This window comes from Ictidomys tridecemlineatus, chromosome 4 (assembly GCF_052094955.1).
Source record: "Ictidomys tridecemlineatus isolate mIctTri1 chromosome 4, mIctTri1.hap1, whole genome shotgun sequence".
NCBI classification, from domain to species: domain Eukaryota; kingdom Metazoa; phylum Chordata; class Mammalia; order Rodentia; family Sciuridae; genus Ictidomys; species Ictidomys tridecemlineatus.
Genome location: NC_135480.1, coordinates 166,889,397 through 166,908,847, shown reverse-complemented (window position 1 = coordinate 166,908,847; position 19,451 = coordinate 166,889,397). Strand labels below are relative to the sequence as shown.

The 19,451-nt window shown below is 34.7% G+C and overlaps 1 protein-coding gene across 1 annotated transcript in view; it reads left to right on the top strand.

The window, feature by feature from the left end:
* The window catches only part of LOC110598989 (uncharacterized), a 197,445-nt gene that overhangs the window by 85,878 nt on the left and 92,116 nt on the right, over window positions 1-19,451 (top strand). The gene's annotated exons all lie outside the window — the stretch shown is intronic.

Sequence of the window (19,451 nt, the reverse complement as noted above, 5' to 3'; positions counted from 1 at the left end):
TTCATTGTTTCTTATTTTGTAAAATAAGAAAGGTCTTGACTATTTTACGAGGTCTGATTATTATGAAATAAAATAAGACAATATAAATTCTCATTATTCTTCTTATTACTTGTTAGCTCATTAAAAAAGACAACAGAAAACAGTGAAGTGAAATTCATATACATTCTTGAGTAATTCTGAGTCCAGTATTCCCAAAGTCACATTTGAACCAGTTAGAAATTCCTTTGACCTCAAGTGAAAGGAATCCCAACTGTCCTGGCTGATATAAACAGAAGTTTAATTATAATTTTTTTTCACAGTAGTCCAGAGGTAGGCAATTGTTGGTATTGTTTTAGAAGCTTAAAGGTATCATAGTTGATACTTTGAAAATCTCTTGTACATTTGTTCATGATTACAAGAAAGTCACTATAGCCCAAGGTATTACATAGATGCAAAAATCTATATTATTAGCTGGGTAAATCTAGTAACATATAAAAAGAAGAAAAATGATGATTAAGTGATAGTTTTTTCCATAAATATTTTCATATAATGTATGAGTACAATAATAAGAAATCTAAATAACCACACTAAAACATTTTTAAATATATAGAATCATTTTAATAGTTGTAGGAAAATTCTGGCAAAATTTAAGATTCAGATGCCCAGGGTGTGAAAGTGAACTTCCTCATTTAAATAAAAGACATCCATATAGAACAGCCTACTGAGAGGTAATGGTAAAACATTAAATACTTATCTAATATTGAGAATAATGCAAAGATGTTCCTTCTTAAAATTTTCATTAAAATTATTTTGGAACATATAGCCAGTGCAATCATGGAAGAAAAAAAAAAGAAATAGTTATGGGAAAGGAAGAAAAAAACTATTTCTCTTCAGAGTTGATACAATTGTTTATGAAGAAAGTCCTGGGTGGGTAGGGACCTGTTAAAAGTGAGAACTGAAGTTACTAAGATCTGAAGACACACAAATATGTAAAGCCAATTGTATTTCTGTATACTAGCAATGAAAAGATTGAAAAACAATATCAAAAATATGTAAAATCAATTGTTTTTTGTATACTAGCAATGAAAAGATGGAAAAACAACATCATTTACAATTGCATCAAAAATTGAAATACTCAGATAAATTTGACAGGATATATACTTATCCAAGAGAAATTGAAAGGTATGTCCACACAAAGAGTGTAACATATTAATGTTTTATTTACAACAATCCCAATCTAGAAAAAAAATCTCAATGTTTATCAGCAGGTGACTGGGTAAACAATATGTTATGTCCAAATAGTGTAATTCCATGGCAATCAAATAAATGAACTACTAACACTAGACAACCTGGATGGATCTCACAGACTTAATGCACGATACAGCCTACACAGTATGGAGCTATGTTCAGAAGAAACAGGTCCATCATTGTTTGGGATGAGGAGTATTGATTAAATGGTACATAAGAACTTTTGGGGATGGTGGAAATGGTTTATATTTTTATTATAGTTATATTTATAAAAATTCATTAAATGATTTACTTTAAAAGGGGTAAATTTTCTATTGTAAATTATACTTCAGGATGATAGGTTTTCAAAAAAAAAGAAGAAATGTTAGCCTTTCTAGTTATAGATATTCATAAAAAATATTCTAGGTATAGAGTGCAGTGGTACTGGTGCATCACTGAATAGAAGTGACACAATTGTCCTCAGAAGGCAGGGAGTTAATACTGGTGCCTACATGCTAATCAGAACCTGTTGAGACACTTAAGGGAACAAAACATTGGGATGCAAAATTCTAAAGTGAATGAAAATATGTCCAATTTACAATCAAATAAAAATGCGGTGGGCATAAAGCCAAAGAATATTCTTAGATTGGACTTTGTTTAGCATTCTAAATTTAACCAGCTGGAGTTCTTTAAGTACATTCTTATTCAACATTTTGAAGTGAAGTGTTTGCTTTTTATTTTAAAATCTGTACATCCTCGGAAAGATATAAAAAAGCACAGTTTTCTTTGTAATAAAGAATATGATGGTTTATTGCAAGTTTAATACATAGGGAGCAAAAATTACAAACTTCCCCTCCCTGTGTTGTGATAGATTTGTGACAAGGCTGATGAAAGACAGGGAATATAAAGTAAACTGGATTTAGGATGGTGATACTGCGGTCTTCACCTTGTGACTAGAGATGTACAAGATTGCCTCAACAGAACAACAAAAAAAGTTGTATGGTGTATGACCTATTTTAATTGTCAATAGTGAAGAGATATATGTGATATAGGAAGTTTTCTAAAAATATATCATTCTATAATATATCTTGTTATATTTTAAAAACATTGTAAGGTTCTTTTATAAAAGTCTTTTTTTAAATAAACATTTTATTCCTCAAATAAAATGTTTATTTATATTTTGTGGTGTTGGGCATTAGACTTTGGGCCTCATGAATGCTTGGTAATCTCTCTACCTCTGAGCTACATCTCTAGCCCTTGAAATGTATATTTATAAAACATGAACTTTCCTATTTACAGACTTGACAGTCCCTCTCTTGGGTTCATTTGTTCATAGACAATCCATGCCAATGAAGATTCTTTCCATACTAGCACTTGACACAACAATTAAAGCAGGATATTGAGCTAGTTTTAACAAATTTGGGGAAGCAATTCATTTCCTTTATCAAGAGATGTTGTTTCCTTAAGGGAATTGAAAATCATGTTCAAGATACTAATTTCCTCATAAAGAGATTTGGAGGGATTCTTTTTCCCATAGAGCCAGTATTCCAATAAATCCATCCAAAGAAAGAGATTTCTCATGTAGAGCCAAACTTGAAGCACCAGAGTATGATGTCATGAATTTTAAAAAGGAGACCACTCTGCCAGATACTTGAGGCTCCAGTGCACACACTCAGTGCTTCAGAATTAGGTTGACTGGCTACATGATTTGTCAAATAGTCTTTCTGCTTAATAAACATATCTTGATGCTGAAATCTTATTATTTTTCTCTTTAAAAATTTTGGGACAACATTATATGGAATCCTCACTTTCTAAAGCTTCTGATCTTTTTGAAAAGCTCCCTAAATATGACTCAAAGAAGTGCTGAGAAATATAAGGCCAGTTGAAAGCTATAAAATACTGACTGGTATGCATTTGAGTGCACCAACATGGATCTGATATTTGTTCTATAGTTCTGATTAATTCAACCAGACTAATTATGGATCTGAATATGGCTCTGTAGTGTTCTAGAAACTTCTTCATGGAGAACCATGAAGCACCAGAGCATCCCATATCACTGGCTAAATTGAAATGATAACCCAGGCATCCATATCAGGGCTAATAACCAATGAGAAATGAGGGCAACAGCTTTCCTACTTCATACGTTGAGTATTCTCCACTTTGTTTCCTACAAAGAAGTTGAAATAGGAAGCTGTTTGATTTAGGATTTGGCATCTGAAGACACTGAGTGACATAGTATCTAGGGCAAAGTTATTATGCAGATAATATTAATTAGGAAGAAGAAAAGTAAATTACTTCTAAAACAATAGTGGATAGAGTTTGTGAGATGAAGAGTCATGTCACAAGATAAAAACAATCCACATTTTTTTGTTCAGAAATTTTCAGAAATGTTAATGTGTAGCAAAGTGAGAAATACACATTGTTCTTGTAGATAATTCTCAAAACACATTCCATGGAAAAATTGTAAGGGACTAAGTAACAGAGCCTCTAGCTAAATGGAGGTTTGTGAGGTCATGTGTACTATGCTTATTTATGGGTGATGTGAATTGTCTTGTTTTGAAGTTGCTGATTAATATACCACAGGGGTGACAGAAGACAACCCTTCAGTGATATATTTGAATTTTAAGGTCATATGCTGACTTTTAAAGAAATTTCATGGGAGAAAGAAACTGTCTTTAGGTACCAAATAATGTGCAATTATTGGTCTGGGCACATATATAGTTGGTCTCAGTTAAGTGACAAAAAGGACGAAGTATAGATATTTAAGGAGAATGTTGCATTTGGAATATAAAAAAAAAAATCTACACTCTTCGGTGAGATAGATTGTAACTGGAAGAAGTCATTTTTTTGGTCAACTGTATGTTTTAAAGAATCATTTCATTTAAGATTTTGTGATAATTAAATGTGGAGTCATTTGGTTTGGAGAGCAAGTATAAAGCTCTAATATTATGAATCTTTTATAGGTTTTGTCAATTATTTGGGACTTTGGCCATTCAATGTCATGGAAAGATGGTTGCCTAAATGTCAAAAACATTGACAGAATTCTAAGAATTTATCAGCTAGTGTTATGTAGGTAGACTGTACATCTGTGTGGGTGAAATAATTTAGGTATCTGTTTTTATGGGGGGGGGTTAAAAGTGTTGATAACAATGTTGTTGGTTAAAATGACTTTCACAGAGGTTTGGAGATGGGCACCTTTTTTTGGAAAAGTTTCTTTTAAGCAAAAGAAACAATCTGAATAGAGAGCCTACATCTTAGCAGCAAATCTTTACCCTTCACACATCAGATAGAACACTAATCTCTAGGGTATATAAAGATCTCAAAAAGCTAAACACCAAAACATCAAATAACCAAATAAATAAATAGGCCAAGGACCTGAAGAGAGACTTCTCAGAAGATAATGTACAATCAATCAACAAATACATGAAAAAATGATCATCATTACTAGTAATTAGAGAAATGTAAATCAAAACCACTCTAAGATTTCATCTCACTCCAGTAATAATGGCAATTATTATGCATACAAACAACAATAAGTGTTGGTGAGGATGCAGGGGAAAAGGTACACTCATACTCTACTTGTGGGACTTCAAATTGGTGCAGCCAATATGGAAAGCAGTTTGGAGATTTCTTGGAAAATTGGGAATGGAACCACCATTTGACCCAGCTATCCCTCTCCTTGGTCTATACCAAAAGGACTTAAAAACAGCTTACTACAGGGACACAGCCACATCAATGTTTATAGCAGCACAAGTCACAATAGTTAAACTGTGAAACCAACCTAGATGTCCTTCAATAGATGAATGGATAAAAAAAAATGTGGCATATATACACAATGGAATTTTACTCAGCAAAAAAAGAGAATAAAATCATGGCATTTGCAGATAAATGGATGGAGTTAGAGAAGATAATGCTAAGTGAAGTTAGCCAATCCCCAAAAGCCAAATGTAGAATGTTTTCTTTGATATAAGGAGGCTAATTCATAGTGGGATAGGGAGAGGGAGCATGAGAGGAATAGACAGTCTCTAGATAGGGCAGAGGGGTTGGAGGGGAAGGGAGGGGGCATGGGTAATTAATGGTGGTGGAATATGATGATTATTATTATCCAAAGTACAGGTATGAAGACATGAATTGGTGTGAATATACTATGTATACAACCAGAGATATGAAAAATTGTGCTCTATATATGTAATAAGAATTGTAATGCATTCCACTGTCACATATATATATAATAACAGAACATTAAAAACAAAAAGTATGGGATAGTAATATAATACTAATAAAGTATTATAGTATTTATATGTACATGTGCATGCATACATAGCTTTGCTATGATAACACATAGTATCAAAATTTTAGTGGCTTAAAACAGTAAATATTTGTCTTTTTTTGTTTTGTTCCTAAGTGCTCAGACTGGCTGCAACTCCATACTTGCTCATTTCTGTCTTCTCATTCTTGAACCTAGGATGACAGACTAGTTCCTCTCTGTCCCAAACTTATATTGTACCCATGGCTTAGAATAGGAATTCAAGAGACCCTCAAAATTGTGCAAGCTTCTATAGAACCTGTTTTTGGAAGTGGCATGCATCATGTCTGACCATATTCTACCCCAAAGAAAGTTGCATGGCCCAGCCTGAAAATGAGGTTGAGAAGTGTTCTATTTACTCTGGAGTGTAGCAACTCACATGAAAAAGGTCTAACCCTTCCACAGGGTATTAACCATTAACAGGAGAGTTGAAGAATTATAGCATAATCTATCATAGATACATCTGCTGTGTGTGTATTCAGTTGGGATTTTAGTTATTTTAGTAATTGATTTGTTCTTTTATGCATGTAACTTATTTATCAAGCTTTATTAGGATTTGATTGATAAATATAACTTCCATAATATTTAATGTGATTTGATGTAACTATATTTTGTGGAATGATTGCCAAAATCAAGCGAATTAACATATCAGTCATCTCATATACACTTAAGAAATACTCCCCTTAGCAAGTTTTAATTATGCAGTATATCATCATTAACTGTATGCTCTAGATATTCAGAATTTGTTCATCTTATAACCAAAAGTTTGTGCCTTTTAACCAACCTCTTCCCATTTTCTTCACCTACAGCTCCTGGTACCATTATTCTAGTCTCTATTTTTAATTAGTGCCTATTAATTACAGAAAGCAGTGGGCTTCATTTTGGCAGATTCATACATGCATATAATATTTTGATCAATTTCACCTCCCGCTTACCCACTGTTACCTTCCTCTCCCTCCTGCCCCAATCCCCTTCTGCTTCTTCAATAGTCTGCTTTCTATATTCGTGTCACCTCTCCTGATCAGTTTCTCATATAAAGTCCCCAATTTAAGAACCTGTCAGAAATATAGTTATCTGTACTGGTCAATACTATAAATTCTTATGTTCAGATGAAATGGGTTGGGCCTCTTATGCCAGGCCACATAGATATTTTAAAAAAGAATGAACGTTGTTTTTAATAAACTATAATACCCAGTAGACATTTCATACTACTGCTCAAAGTTTGTTTTAAAGCAATCACAATTTGTTTCAGAATTTATTCGTATAAAATCTAGAAATTTTATACAAATAGATTTGTATAGGCCTAACTGTATTCTACAACTCATTAAATTTACCTCATTGTTGAAACCAATACATAGCAACTCCAGGAAGACTGCTCCCTGAGTTTCTATATTGAAAAACACAATTTTATTCTTATGAAATTTTTATTTTTCTTGGGTCAGAGAGATGCTGTTTGGTGGCTGTATTAGTCCTTTCATGACTTGGTAATGTCAGACTTCTTAAGTATTGTTGGGCCTTTTGTAACACTCTGAGAGTAACATGACAATGTACTGGACGGATACTCATGGAGCTAATGATTGGGAGGCAGAGGGAAGGATCTGAGGAGTTAAGCAGAAATAATTTCTTATAAAACCAAAGTGATATGTAAATAAGTGACTTCTGTAGAGACCATAAAAAGAGATTCACAAACTATTTTGTGATGGCAAAGTGTGAAGATTAAAACATAGAATATTTACTTAATAAGGTGTTTTTATATGTTTTGTATGGCTTGCCTTTGAAAACACTGGGTCAAAAGTCTGTGCTAAGAATGTAAACAAAAAAATTGCATAGATATAAGAGGTGACTTTTCTTTCAGATTTGAAATTTTGTAATATTTTCCCATTAGTATGAATAAGTTCTTTAGTCTTTTTTTTTCTTTCTCTACAGCAGGTCCACTATAGATACTTTATCTTTTTTTTCTTGAAAAAGTCCTTTATTTTGCCTTCATTTTTGAAAGATATTTTTGCCAATGTAGAATTTTATTTGGCCAACATTTTTTTTTTATTTTTTGACTTCAATAATTTCATTGTCTTTTGGCTTCAATAGTTTCAGACAAGAAGTCAGCCATCCTTCCAGTTGTTTCTGTCTTGTACATGTTGTGTCAGTTTCCTCTCTAGATTTAAGTTTTCATCTTTGATTTTCAGCAGCATTTTGGCTAAAACGTGCCTAGGCGTTTATATTTTTAGACTTTTTTCATGTTTGGGATTCATAGCATTTTTGATGTGTGGCTTTATTTAATTGGTAAGTCTTAGTTATTATCTCTTAAGTATTTTTTTTTCTGCTTCATTATCTTTCTCCTCTTCTTCAGGGACTAAAACTGTATATATGTATATATCATTAGAAATTATCTTCCTACTTCCTGAGGAAGATAAATCACCCTTTATCACTTTGTTTTTCAATTTGCAAAATTTTTGTTAACATATCCTCAGGTTCACTATGATTTCTTCTAAAATTTCCAGTTTTCTCTGAAGCCATGTAATTACTTCATTTCTGTGTAATACTTTTTATTTGTAGCATTTGCATTTGATTTTGATCTTAGGGCCTCAGTTTTCCTATCTATAAAATGAAATGAAATTAGAGTATTGTTTTTAACTTTCTTAATTCTTAGTACACTGTGATATAAACTCATTTCAGGTATTTTTTTTTTGTGTGTGTGGGGATATAATGGGCACAGGTTTAGCTGATTAGCTCTTCTCTGAAAGGGGGAGGGTTACTAATCAAAGTTAGGATAACAAAGGAGAGCTTTTCTGGGTAAGCTGACAGAGAAACTCTGAATTTAAACCACTTATTTTTGAATGCAAATTGCAAGTAGAATTGGTTAGCCAAGGAAAGGAGAAAGTGAAGAAAAATTTTCAGCATAGTATCAGGTTGACAAGCTTATTGTGGATACTTTAATTGAACCTTAGAAAGTAGCTTATGAATGAATAGACAGCTGTCTGCATGTCAAAGACTATCCCAAAAACACCATATATGAGTTTTTAATACTTTAATGGCTTAACACATAGTGCATATGTGTAGACATAACAACTGGATGCATTAATTGTGTATCCAAGACCCACTGGAAATGTGTAAACAGAACCTAAAGAATCATGTTTGTTCTTGTTGCCATCTATTTCTTGATTGAATTGAATGATAAGTTCAGTCAAATATTCTCAGTGGCTTAATAGATTTGGGGTTAATCAGTCTCTAACATGGCCTCTAATGAGCCCTTCCTTCTGGTTTTACACCCTGTGTAACCTCCTACTTTTGAGTGTGGGCTGAATTTAATGATTTACTTCTAACGAATAGAATACAGCCAAAGTGATGGGATGTCATCTCTGAAAATAGATGATAAAAAGCTTGTGGTTTTTCTCTTGGGTGCTCTTTCTTGCTCTTCTTGGATACTGGCAGAAGCCAATTTCCCTGTGGTGAGGCAACCCTGTATAGAGAGCTGTATGAGTGAATTCAGAAACAAATCATCTGAGGCCTTCCTGTAGCCACAAAAATGAAATTGAATGTGAATCTCTTTGGCATGAAAACTCCCACTCAGGAATAGGTCAGGAATAGATCTACTTCAAGCTGAGCCTTGAGATTACTGTAACCCCAGCCAACACCTGGACTGTAACCTCCGTGAAAGACCCAGATCCCAGGCCATCTACTTTGGCCACTCCTAGATTGCTGACCTTTAGAAGATAATAAGTGTTGTTAGCTGTTAAGTTTTAGAATGATTATTATAACAATAGATAAATATTACAGTTATTTATAATGAAGTCTGATTTTCTTAGTGTATATATGCATGCCATCAAGTGATTTGTACAATGGATGAAAGTTATTGTCACACATTTTATAGTAAAAGAAATGAGGTTTGAAGTCTTGTTCAAGATCTCAAAGTTATAGTAAATGAATCAGGATGTGAATTTATATCTACTGATTATAACATAACCTTTTCAAATATGACCGTGTTTCAGTTCACTGAAACCTGGCAATAAAAGGGGAAGGGGACAGCAATGAAACTACCTAACAAAGTTGCTGAATATATATTAATGGACTGTGATTTGCCATCTTCAGAACCTAGTGATTATTGTGTTATAAGATCAAATAGTGGACTGTGTATATTAAGCAGTTAGATTCTGAGTTGAGAGGTTTTAGTTATATATGGTAATAAAATTTAGAGTCAAATCCCTAGACTGCTTGGGAAATATGTAAGTCTCTTGATTTTGTTAAATTAGCTCTTTCTTTTCCATTGTAACAAATTATGTGACCCCATTTTAAGTGACTTCAGTTTGTCTTATCAGTACTAAAAGAGCCGTCTGCATGAAGGTGACATTTTGTGCTGTCTCTGTGGGTTACCCTGGCCATTGACGTCCATCATAATGTCCCCAGTGTTTTTCATCTCCTCATTCTAATTGCTATACTTTTGGATGCTGGCCCTGATTGGGACAGGCAGTTGAAATGGCTTATACAGGGTGATTGACACTGCCTGTATAAATACCTATTCTCTTAAGCCCACATCATGTCACAGGCTGTCAGAACTAGTCTAATGCCAGGGCCTTTTCATAATCATAATTAAAGTATGATGCTCACTCATCAATTATAAGTTCATAAATTAGGCTTTATTTTTAAAAAGGTACTCTTAGAACTCTACATGTAAGAGTTGAACATTCTTCTCCTCTTTTTCTGCTTTTGAAGAGTTGTATTTAAGTTCATAGTTTCCAGACAAAAATTAGTGTTTGAATTAATCATTATTTGAGTAGCTGTAAAACCTGCTAAAATGCCAAGTAATTTGCTCTATCCCCAGTAAAGACTGTTGATGGATGGACAGCTGTTAGAGAAAGGAGAAGGCTTATGAGACTGGTAAGAATTTTACTGGGTGTAGGGCATGAACAAGAATTAAGTATGGCAGATAAATTCATGAACAATTCTAAAATAATTCTCAGGATGTATCATGATTATTCGATTCAAGAAGTTAGTTATGAAAGAGACGGCCAAGTTTTAAATGTGAGGCAGCCATATTCAAGTTAAATTAATTGCAAGGTGGCTTAATTTTAATGATATCTATTCAAAGAGAACTATTTCCAAAGTCCTGTGGTTGCATTTCAATTTTACTCCTCCTTATTCTCTTTTACACTCCTCCTCCTTTTAGTTTGTAGCTTTAATCAACATGAACGTCAGTTATCTTCTTTTTTTAATATTTATCTTTTAGTTTTCGGTGGACACAACATCTTTATTTTATTTTTATGTGGTGCTGAGGATCGAACCCAGCGCCCCTCGCATGCCAGGCGAGCGGGTTACCACTTGAGCCACCTCCCCAGCCCATCAGTTATCTTCTTGGTAATCTTGGCATTGTTTTTGCTCCAGGGTTATGTATGGGGTATACATGTCTTAGAACCACAGAAAGGGCCCAGAAAGTAAATGTTGTTATTGATAACTTTTGAGAACACCAGTCCTGTTTCAGAACCTCTATTCTAGCTATAGGTTTTGCCTTATAAAATTGTAAAAAAAGATTTTGTGATAGAATTCAATGGATTCCCCAAAATTAAAAACAAAATTGCCATGTGATCTAGAAATGCCACTTCTCTATGTATATCAAAAAGTATTGAAATCAGGATTTTGAAGAGACTTTAACACAGCCCTGTTCATTACAACATTATTTAGCAGAGTCAGGATTTGGAAATGTTCATTGATCAATGCATCATAAAGAAAATATGGCATATATATATGATGGAATATAACTCAGCCTTAAAAGAAGGGGATACTAACATCAGTGGAAAAACCTGCAAGGCATTATGCTAAGTGAAATTCGCCAGTCACAGAAGGACAAATACATATATAAAGTGTCTAAAATTGTCAAACTTATAGAAACAGACAGTAGAGTGACAGTTGTCAGGGAATGGTGGGGAAGGGAAAATGAGAATGTGCTGTTCAATAAGTTTAGACTCAGTTATACAAAATGAGCAAGTTCTAGAGATCTGCTATACAGTATTGTGCCTGTGGTTAACATTACTATACCATCCATTTAAAAATTTGTTAAGAGGTTAGAACTCTTGTTGCATTTTTACACAATAAAAATGTTATTATTCTGGTATAATAATTAATATTTTAAGATTTACCTCCAAAATGGGCCTGCTCATTATTCCCAAAATATATGAATATGTATATATCTTAAAAGTCTAAGAATAATTTTCACAAAATCAAATTTCAGATTTAAAGCAATCTTGATCAAAACCAGAATCTTCCTATAGTTTGGTGAATTTTTTCAAATTCATACCCTTGTCTGAAATCTGATTTTTAATGGATTTTTTTTCAGTAAATGAGTTTTACATTAACTATAGAATATTTATGAAGGGTTTTTAAGCTAATACAATAAATATTTATCAAGTACTCATTCAACTGAACAAATACTTTTTGAAGAAAGCACAAAGATTATCACCAGAGGTATTATTTTGTAAAGAATGACTTTATACCCTACAAGTTACTTATTTTTAAATAATTATGAACCACATAAGACACGTTATTGTCACTAACAGATGAAGAAATTGAGAGGGTTTTATTAGTTTGTGTAAGGTCACATATCTTGCCAGAAGAAATGGTTGGAAGTTAACCTGGATGAGTTTTACTTCAAAATCTACACACTTTCCACTCTCCTTTGCTGCTCTGCTGAAGGTCATGTCCTGGGACTTAAATGCTTTCTGTTTTATGTGGGATACCATTCCTGAGAGAAGAGTTTGGGAACACATGATTCTTAGAAGGAGTTCTTTAAAGCAAATGGAAAGCAGGACAGGGGAGGGGGAAGCTAAGTCCTAATATCTGGACTGAACTCGGGAGCAGTACTGCAACGTGGCTGTACCTTAGAGTGACACCTGTGTGTATTGCTTGTATCAGGTAAAAAGGACTAAGTGGAGGAAGGTGGGAAAGACCAATCAGTCCAGTTTCTGGGGACTAAGAGGTTTTCCCTGATGAAGAACAGTGCTAAAAGGGGGACAGTGTCAGGCAAACCAGGATGGTCATCCATATACATGGTTGCCTACTTGGTGCTAAGGTAAATTCCCCAGAGAAGGAGGAAGCCATAGGCATTAGCATCCAACACTCATAGCACCTGGGGATAAGTGCAGGGTCTAGTCAAGAGGGCCTATCCTGGGCATGACTGAAAACCACTGTGCTTTTCTTCCTTAACTCACTGTGATAGAGAAATCAAACAGGCAGAGAAGCAGAAAAAAGCTGTACAGTAATGTGGAAGTACATGGACTCTTCTGAATCAACTCATGAGCTTTGAGTAAACTGGACTTTTAAGGCCAGAGGATAAGAATTAATTTAGACAGATTTCAGACCTTATAGTACCCAGCAACTAACAGTTATGGAAGAGAGTCCTTTTCCCTGAATAAAGTGAACGTGTCGTGGTGTGAAATGGCCTGACAGTGTCTGTCCTTCCCCTTCCATCAGCAGCTTCGCACTCACTCTTTGAGGTAGGTCACGCAACTCTGAGGAAGAGGCTGCTTTGGAGCTGGAAGATGAAATCAAGAGAATAACTCCTCATGGCTTACAGATTTTGATATAAATAAAATGACTAGTATTTTTTTCTCTGATCTGAGTCTCTAATACTTCTCTTTATGGTTTGTTGAGAAGAAGTTATATTTATTTTTTTTATATTTTTTATTGGTTGCTCAAAACATTACAAAGCTCATGATATATCATCTTTCATACATTTGACTCAAGTGGGTTATGAACTCCCATTTTTACCCCAAATACAAATTGCAGAATCACATAGGTTACACATTTACATTTTTACATTATGGCATATTAGTGACTGTTGTATTCTGCTACCTTTCCTATCCCCTACTATCCCCCCTCCCCTCCCCTCCCATCATCCCTCTCTACCTCATCTGCTGTTGTTCAATTCTCTCCCTTGTTTCCCCCCCCCCCGTTTCCCCTCACATCCTCTTCTATGTAATATTGTGTAACATTGAAGGTCTCCTACCATTTCCACATGTTTTCCCTTCTCTCCCCCCACTCATCTTTGTTTAATGTTAATCTTTTCCTCATAAAATAACCCTGCTAGACAGAGATACTCTATTGTAGAGTTTGATACAATAAGTATTAAATGATATTCATTATCATCATAATAAACTTTTACTTATTAAAGGTTTTAATACAGAATCAGAAATCTAAGACACTGTATATTGAAATGATAGAATGGAAATATTAAGTCCCCATGAATCATAGTCCAAAAGGTATAAGCATGAAGTGATTTTTTTTTTCTTCAAAATTTCAAAGACAATTATGTTTGATTGAAAATTATTCTCTAGGCTCACATTACTGTAGTTACTATGCCAGATAATAAGAGGCTTAAATTACAGTTTAAAATGCGTGAGTGGGGAAAATGGCAACATTCACAAGAGGGAGGCCTTCACAGCTTGCCTTGTGTTCATCTTTCCTGTCCTTCATAAGTTTGCCAGCATAGACTTACCCACGGATTTCAGGGTTAGTTTGGCCACCCCTCTCTACCTTCCCAGATTTCACTCCTGAAAGCCTTTGGCGGTGGCTGCCATCAGTTTCTGGATGGTACCTGTGTGGAGGTGATTCTCTTGTCCATGGAAGGCCTGCTGCCAACTGGTCTGTGATGCTCTGATCTTGATTTGAGAGACCTTTCTCTTCAAGAATATGGAGGAGGATAAGATAGCCCTGAAGTGTCAGTTTGCTGACCCACACAACAGTCTTTCTGATCCTGTTCACATTTGTAACAGCAGAAACCTGTCCATGTTATGTTAAAAAGCAGCACTGCCCAAAATGTGCAGTTGATCCACCCCTGGGCTCCTGTCAAAATTATTTGGGTACCATTATTTGATCCTCCAAACACCTCACCATGCTTAAGAGACTAAGTGGAGGAAGACTTTTTCTAACTCCTTTTTCTAACTCTGGGTCATGTTAAAAACCAAGGTTTTTTTTTTTTTTCTTTTTTTTTTTACCTTGAAACTCTAATTAATTTTTGATGGGAAACTTGCATCCCCTGGAAAGAGGTTTTCAGAAAAGCTAGGTGAAAGAGTCTTTGCAAAAAGGACAAATAGTTGGGGGTGCCTTTTTGAATACCTTCTGCTTTTCTCATGCACTCATTGATCCCCTCTGATCCCTATTACTCTGCTCTTGTAGCATCTTTATCCTTTTGAATAAAGAAAATAATGTTGGAAAAAGAAATCACATCCTTTTCAGAAATATGTTGTGGTACTATTTTGAGATACAAATAAGAGGTCATCTATTTTACCTGTGTCTGAGACTGTGTCTGTACATCTTCCTTTGCTTTTCACAAGAGAAAAATCTGAGGTACCAAGAGGAATAGAGGAAAAGGAAGAAAAACCATTCACCGTCTTCTTTCCTGTAGATTCCTAAACATTTAAACAATATGTACGTGTGTGTATAACATCAAACATGATCAGAGATGAAGTAGTATATTTAAACATTTGAACATCAAAATCTATTAAATGAAGACTGTGATGGAGAAATACCCAAAACATTCAATAAAGCTTTTCAACCTGAATATAGGGTTACCATGACAACAAAACTAAAAAAAAAAAAAAATTCCTCTCCTTCATATAAAGTTGCTGAAAAAATGCCCGTGGTGGAAGCAGCATGGAGTACTCAAATTTATAACTGATGAACAGAGGTACAAAGAAGCTCCAGAACATTTGATGAAGCTTCAGGGTGAACATTTTAATATCTTCCTTTAAAAACTAATAAAGAATGATTCAAGTCATTTCCACACCACTTCATTTCTTCTTTCATCTACACCATTTCGAGGATTTCATGCTATTTTAAAAAATCATTTTCTGTGAAAGAAAACTGTCGATTACAATGGCCTAATGAGGAATATTAATAACACTGATCCTAAAATAGGTTTGGAGAATACCACGCATGGCCTGGAAAGGTTTCCTGCACAAATACAGCCGCAGCTGTCAGAGTGATGCTGACTCAGCACTGTGCGTGTGACTTATGCTCCCTGTGTGTTCTTGGGGGAAGCCTTGAAATATGCATAGACACATTCTGCTAGAGAAAACAGACACAAGGCACTCGATTATCTTATTTTCAACCTTGAAGGGGTTTTGTAGAAGAACCACGGGTACATGTACATGAATGCATCCATGTTTTCATTTTGTGCACATACCTGCATGTGTATGGGTATAAATTATAGGTATGTATGTGCATATGCTTGTGAATATAGTTTATTTTGTATGTCAACGCAAAGAAATGATTTCACAGGAATGGGAGACTTACTGGGACTTAAAATTTCCTCTCAAGGATGTGTACTGTGAAGAAAATTAAGATGATACATGTGCCAGTACCTAATATAGTTTCTCTTACCTTTTCTATCTACAGAAAAAAAGTAAAACTTAGAAATTAAAAACTTCAATGTAATTTTCTTACTAGGAAAACGTCAAGGTCAGGTCATCTGGGTCTAACTGGTATGCATAGCACACATCAAGGAGGAATGTGCCAGATCTTGAATCTAATTCCTTATTTTCTGAAGGTAATTTATGACTATAATGTGAGCAGGTGTTTTTCCAGTTAACATACAGTGCTGTTGGACTGATTTTGTTTATGTGGTAGTTTGCTTGCTTATGTTTTCCCTAGTTGGAGCCTGCTTTGCAATGAGTGATTCATAAAAGGAGAATGTTGCTTCCTTGCAACCTATTTTTATGGAGATGAAGGTAGTCATTCCATAGTTTCCCTCTGCAGTTGGCACAAAATTGCACGTACATAACAACACACAAGAATACTTTATTTCAAATACATTGGTCTGTAAGGTAGGTCAGGCATGGTTTTCTAAAAAATATATGTGTAATAACTCATTAATATCCCTTAGGCTCTGTGCTTTTGGGGCAAATGCCTATTGCTTTTAGAGTTAAGTGCCATTTTTTCCTCCCTACTGTGTTCTGCAAAGCACTCTAATTTGGCTTACATGGATGCTCCAAGTAGTTTTTTTTTTAATATAAATTAGAAAGTATCATCATCATCATCATCACCTGGAAACTTGTTAGAAATGTAAATTCTCAGGCTGTACACCAGATTTACTGTACCAGTAACTGCAAATGTGCTTAGAATCTGTATTTTAGTAATCCTTACTGATCATTTTGATATCCCCTGAAGTTTGACAATTGCTCATTTATAGCAGAGCATTTAAGTTGATAATATGGATGACATTGTCTGTGACAATGACAAGTAGGAAGGAGAGGAGAAAAGAAGGAGAGCAATTTAGAGGTTTGGGATCAAAGGAGAATGTGGGGATCATTTCATGGCTGCCCCCTTTGTTTCATACATGAAGCCCAGAAAGATTAAGTGGCTTGCTCAAGATTGGAAGCACAGCAAGAAAAAGAAGTACTATTTACAAATTCTAAGATGATTAAAAGTAGAATATTAAGTGGGAAATATGAAAGACTCTATATTTGTGATGTATGTGTCTTTGACAATGCAGCCCTTTCACTGATACTGCTGAGTTCAGTTTCTGGTGCACATAGTGTTGGCTCACTGAGATTTTACGCCTAAGAAGCCATTTTGGAGGTGGAGCTGTGTGAAATGATGGTTTTCTATTTTTGGAGAACTCAAGAGCAATCATTGTTACCCCAGCAGGCGTATTGTAAGGTCCATACTGCCAAGGGTAATATCCCACACTCACACAGAACATAACAGTTCTAAGAATCACCCACAATAAAGTGGTATAAAAAATGGAATCCTAACTTCTGAAATATAAACTTCTGTGGCAGCATTTCTCAAAAATGAATTCAGGTTAGAATCATCTAGGAAGTTTTAAAATTTCTGATACACATCCCAGATCAATGAAACTGGGTTCTCTGGCAGTAGGATCCGCATATCAGTGTTTGTAAAAGTTCTCCAAAGGTTTAGTCACATTGAAGATTGACATTTAAAGCATGGTCTTGGCAACAATGATGTCACCTGGGAGTTTTCAAAATACACAGGTACCACCCCTAGTAATCAGATTCTACATTTTGACAAGATCACAAGTTGATTTGTATGCCCATTAAATTTTGAGAAGTACCAGTTTCCTATTTTAAACTGAAACTCTTTGCTGATAGATAATTTTTAAAAATACTGAAAGGAAAATTAGAAAATAAAAATTATCCAGAATCTCACCCGTGTTAGTTTTTTATATACACGCACACTTGTATGTGTGTATACAAGCATACATAACTTATATGACATATATACTTTGTATTTTATATACATTGCTTAAAAGACCCTCTTTGCACAGTCATGTCTTATTCTTAAGTTGTTGTTATCCTGCTCAATATTATACAGAGAAATTTTTCCTGATGGGTTAAAAACCTCTTGTAGAAAGGCCTACAATGTGTTTATTACTCTTATGTATAAAAATCAATCATTCAGTGTTTGATCTTTCATTTTTAATAATTTATTTGAAATTGTTAATATTAAATTGTATTTTAAAAATCCCACTTATATCTGATCTGAGTGGGACCTGAGGAGGACTGGTGTAAGCCTCTTGCTTAAGTGAACTAAAAATGCACTGAGGAAAAGTCTCAGGGTAAAGCAAGACAAAATAACCTCTGTGCACAAATAATAGTCATGAAGAAAAAATTTTCATTTGTTATGCATTGGTTCTTCCAAAGCATTTTCACATTTCCAAAAATTCTTTAAAATAAATCCATGCATTAAATTTGTTCCCAACCACTCTTGCACTTCAGTGGAGTGAAGGTAAAGGGGTTAATAATAAAGCAGGGTGGTAAAGGAGAGGTTTTATAAAATTAAGCTGTCTATTTTTATGGGCTGTTGAATTTTATGGGCTTATCATATGCAGCCAAGGAAATATGAAATGAAGGAAACTGACTTGCTCTTTAGACTGGCTGTCACTCCTTCATTGTGCCAAGCAGAATGTGGCTTCTTGAGCAGTGTGGAATAAAGAGAGGGCTGGTCAACATAAAAGGGGAAGAAGGTCATAGGATTTGGGGATTTGTAAGGATCAGTAAGTAAGTCCTGGTTTGTTAAGTTCAGCATGGTTTATTGCCTGTTGTCATGAAGTAATTTTTACAGCATTCTCTTTCACTTTCAAAAATGTCCCAATTGGAAAATGGATGGTACTATACAGAGAATACCAAACCCGACTCTAGCACGTGATAGAGGAAGAAATTCTGAAGTCTTGACTGTTGTTCTTTGAAACAAACGACATTTTTCAATGGTTCTCCATTGTCCTCTAGCTCTAGACCAAGGTCTTTTATCCTGGTGTATAATGCCCTCAGCATGATATGGGTCCTGGTCACTCTTTCGTCTCTCTCTTCTTTTCCTCTCTTCCTCTCTTTCTTACTCTGGTTCACCTCTCATTTCATGTCATATGACCACACAGACACACTGAGATAGTTCTAAGTGCTATTTTCCAAATATTTTCAGCTGTCTCCTTTTTAAGGTATATGACTACAATCTTCCAGGTGATATCCTTTGGTTATACTGAGCAACAAGGGTGATAGCCTTGCTGGGTGACTACTGATGGTATTCATGTTTCCTTTTTGAACTTTGTGCCAGAAGCTTGAAATAATAATTCCATCCAGGAGGTCATATTTTTACATTCTAATATTTTCTGAAGGTTGAACTTATTTTTCATTTTCTCATTTTCCTTCAATTTCAGTGGTCTTTATGGATTATTTTTCAAATCATAATGTTACCATAAATCTTTTTAAAGGTGAGGCATAAATAGATAAATAAATGTCAAGCATGGTTCTGAGTACTGAAGATCCAAGAATCAACAGGACCAAGCCGCTACCCAGAGAGATTGATGGCCAAAAGACTCAGATCAGTAACCAGCAGTTATCCCAAGTTCTATTGAATATTATAAAAATACTTTTATTTCTTCACTTCTCTGATTTTCATGAGAATATAATGTCTTTAAATAGTCTCCTGTTTTTCT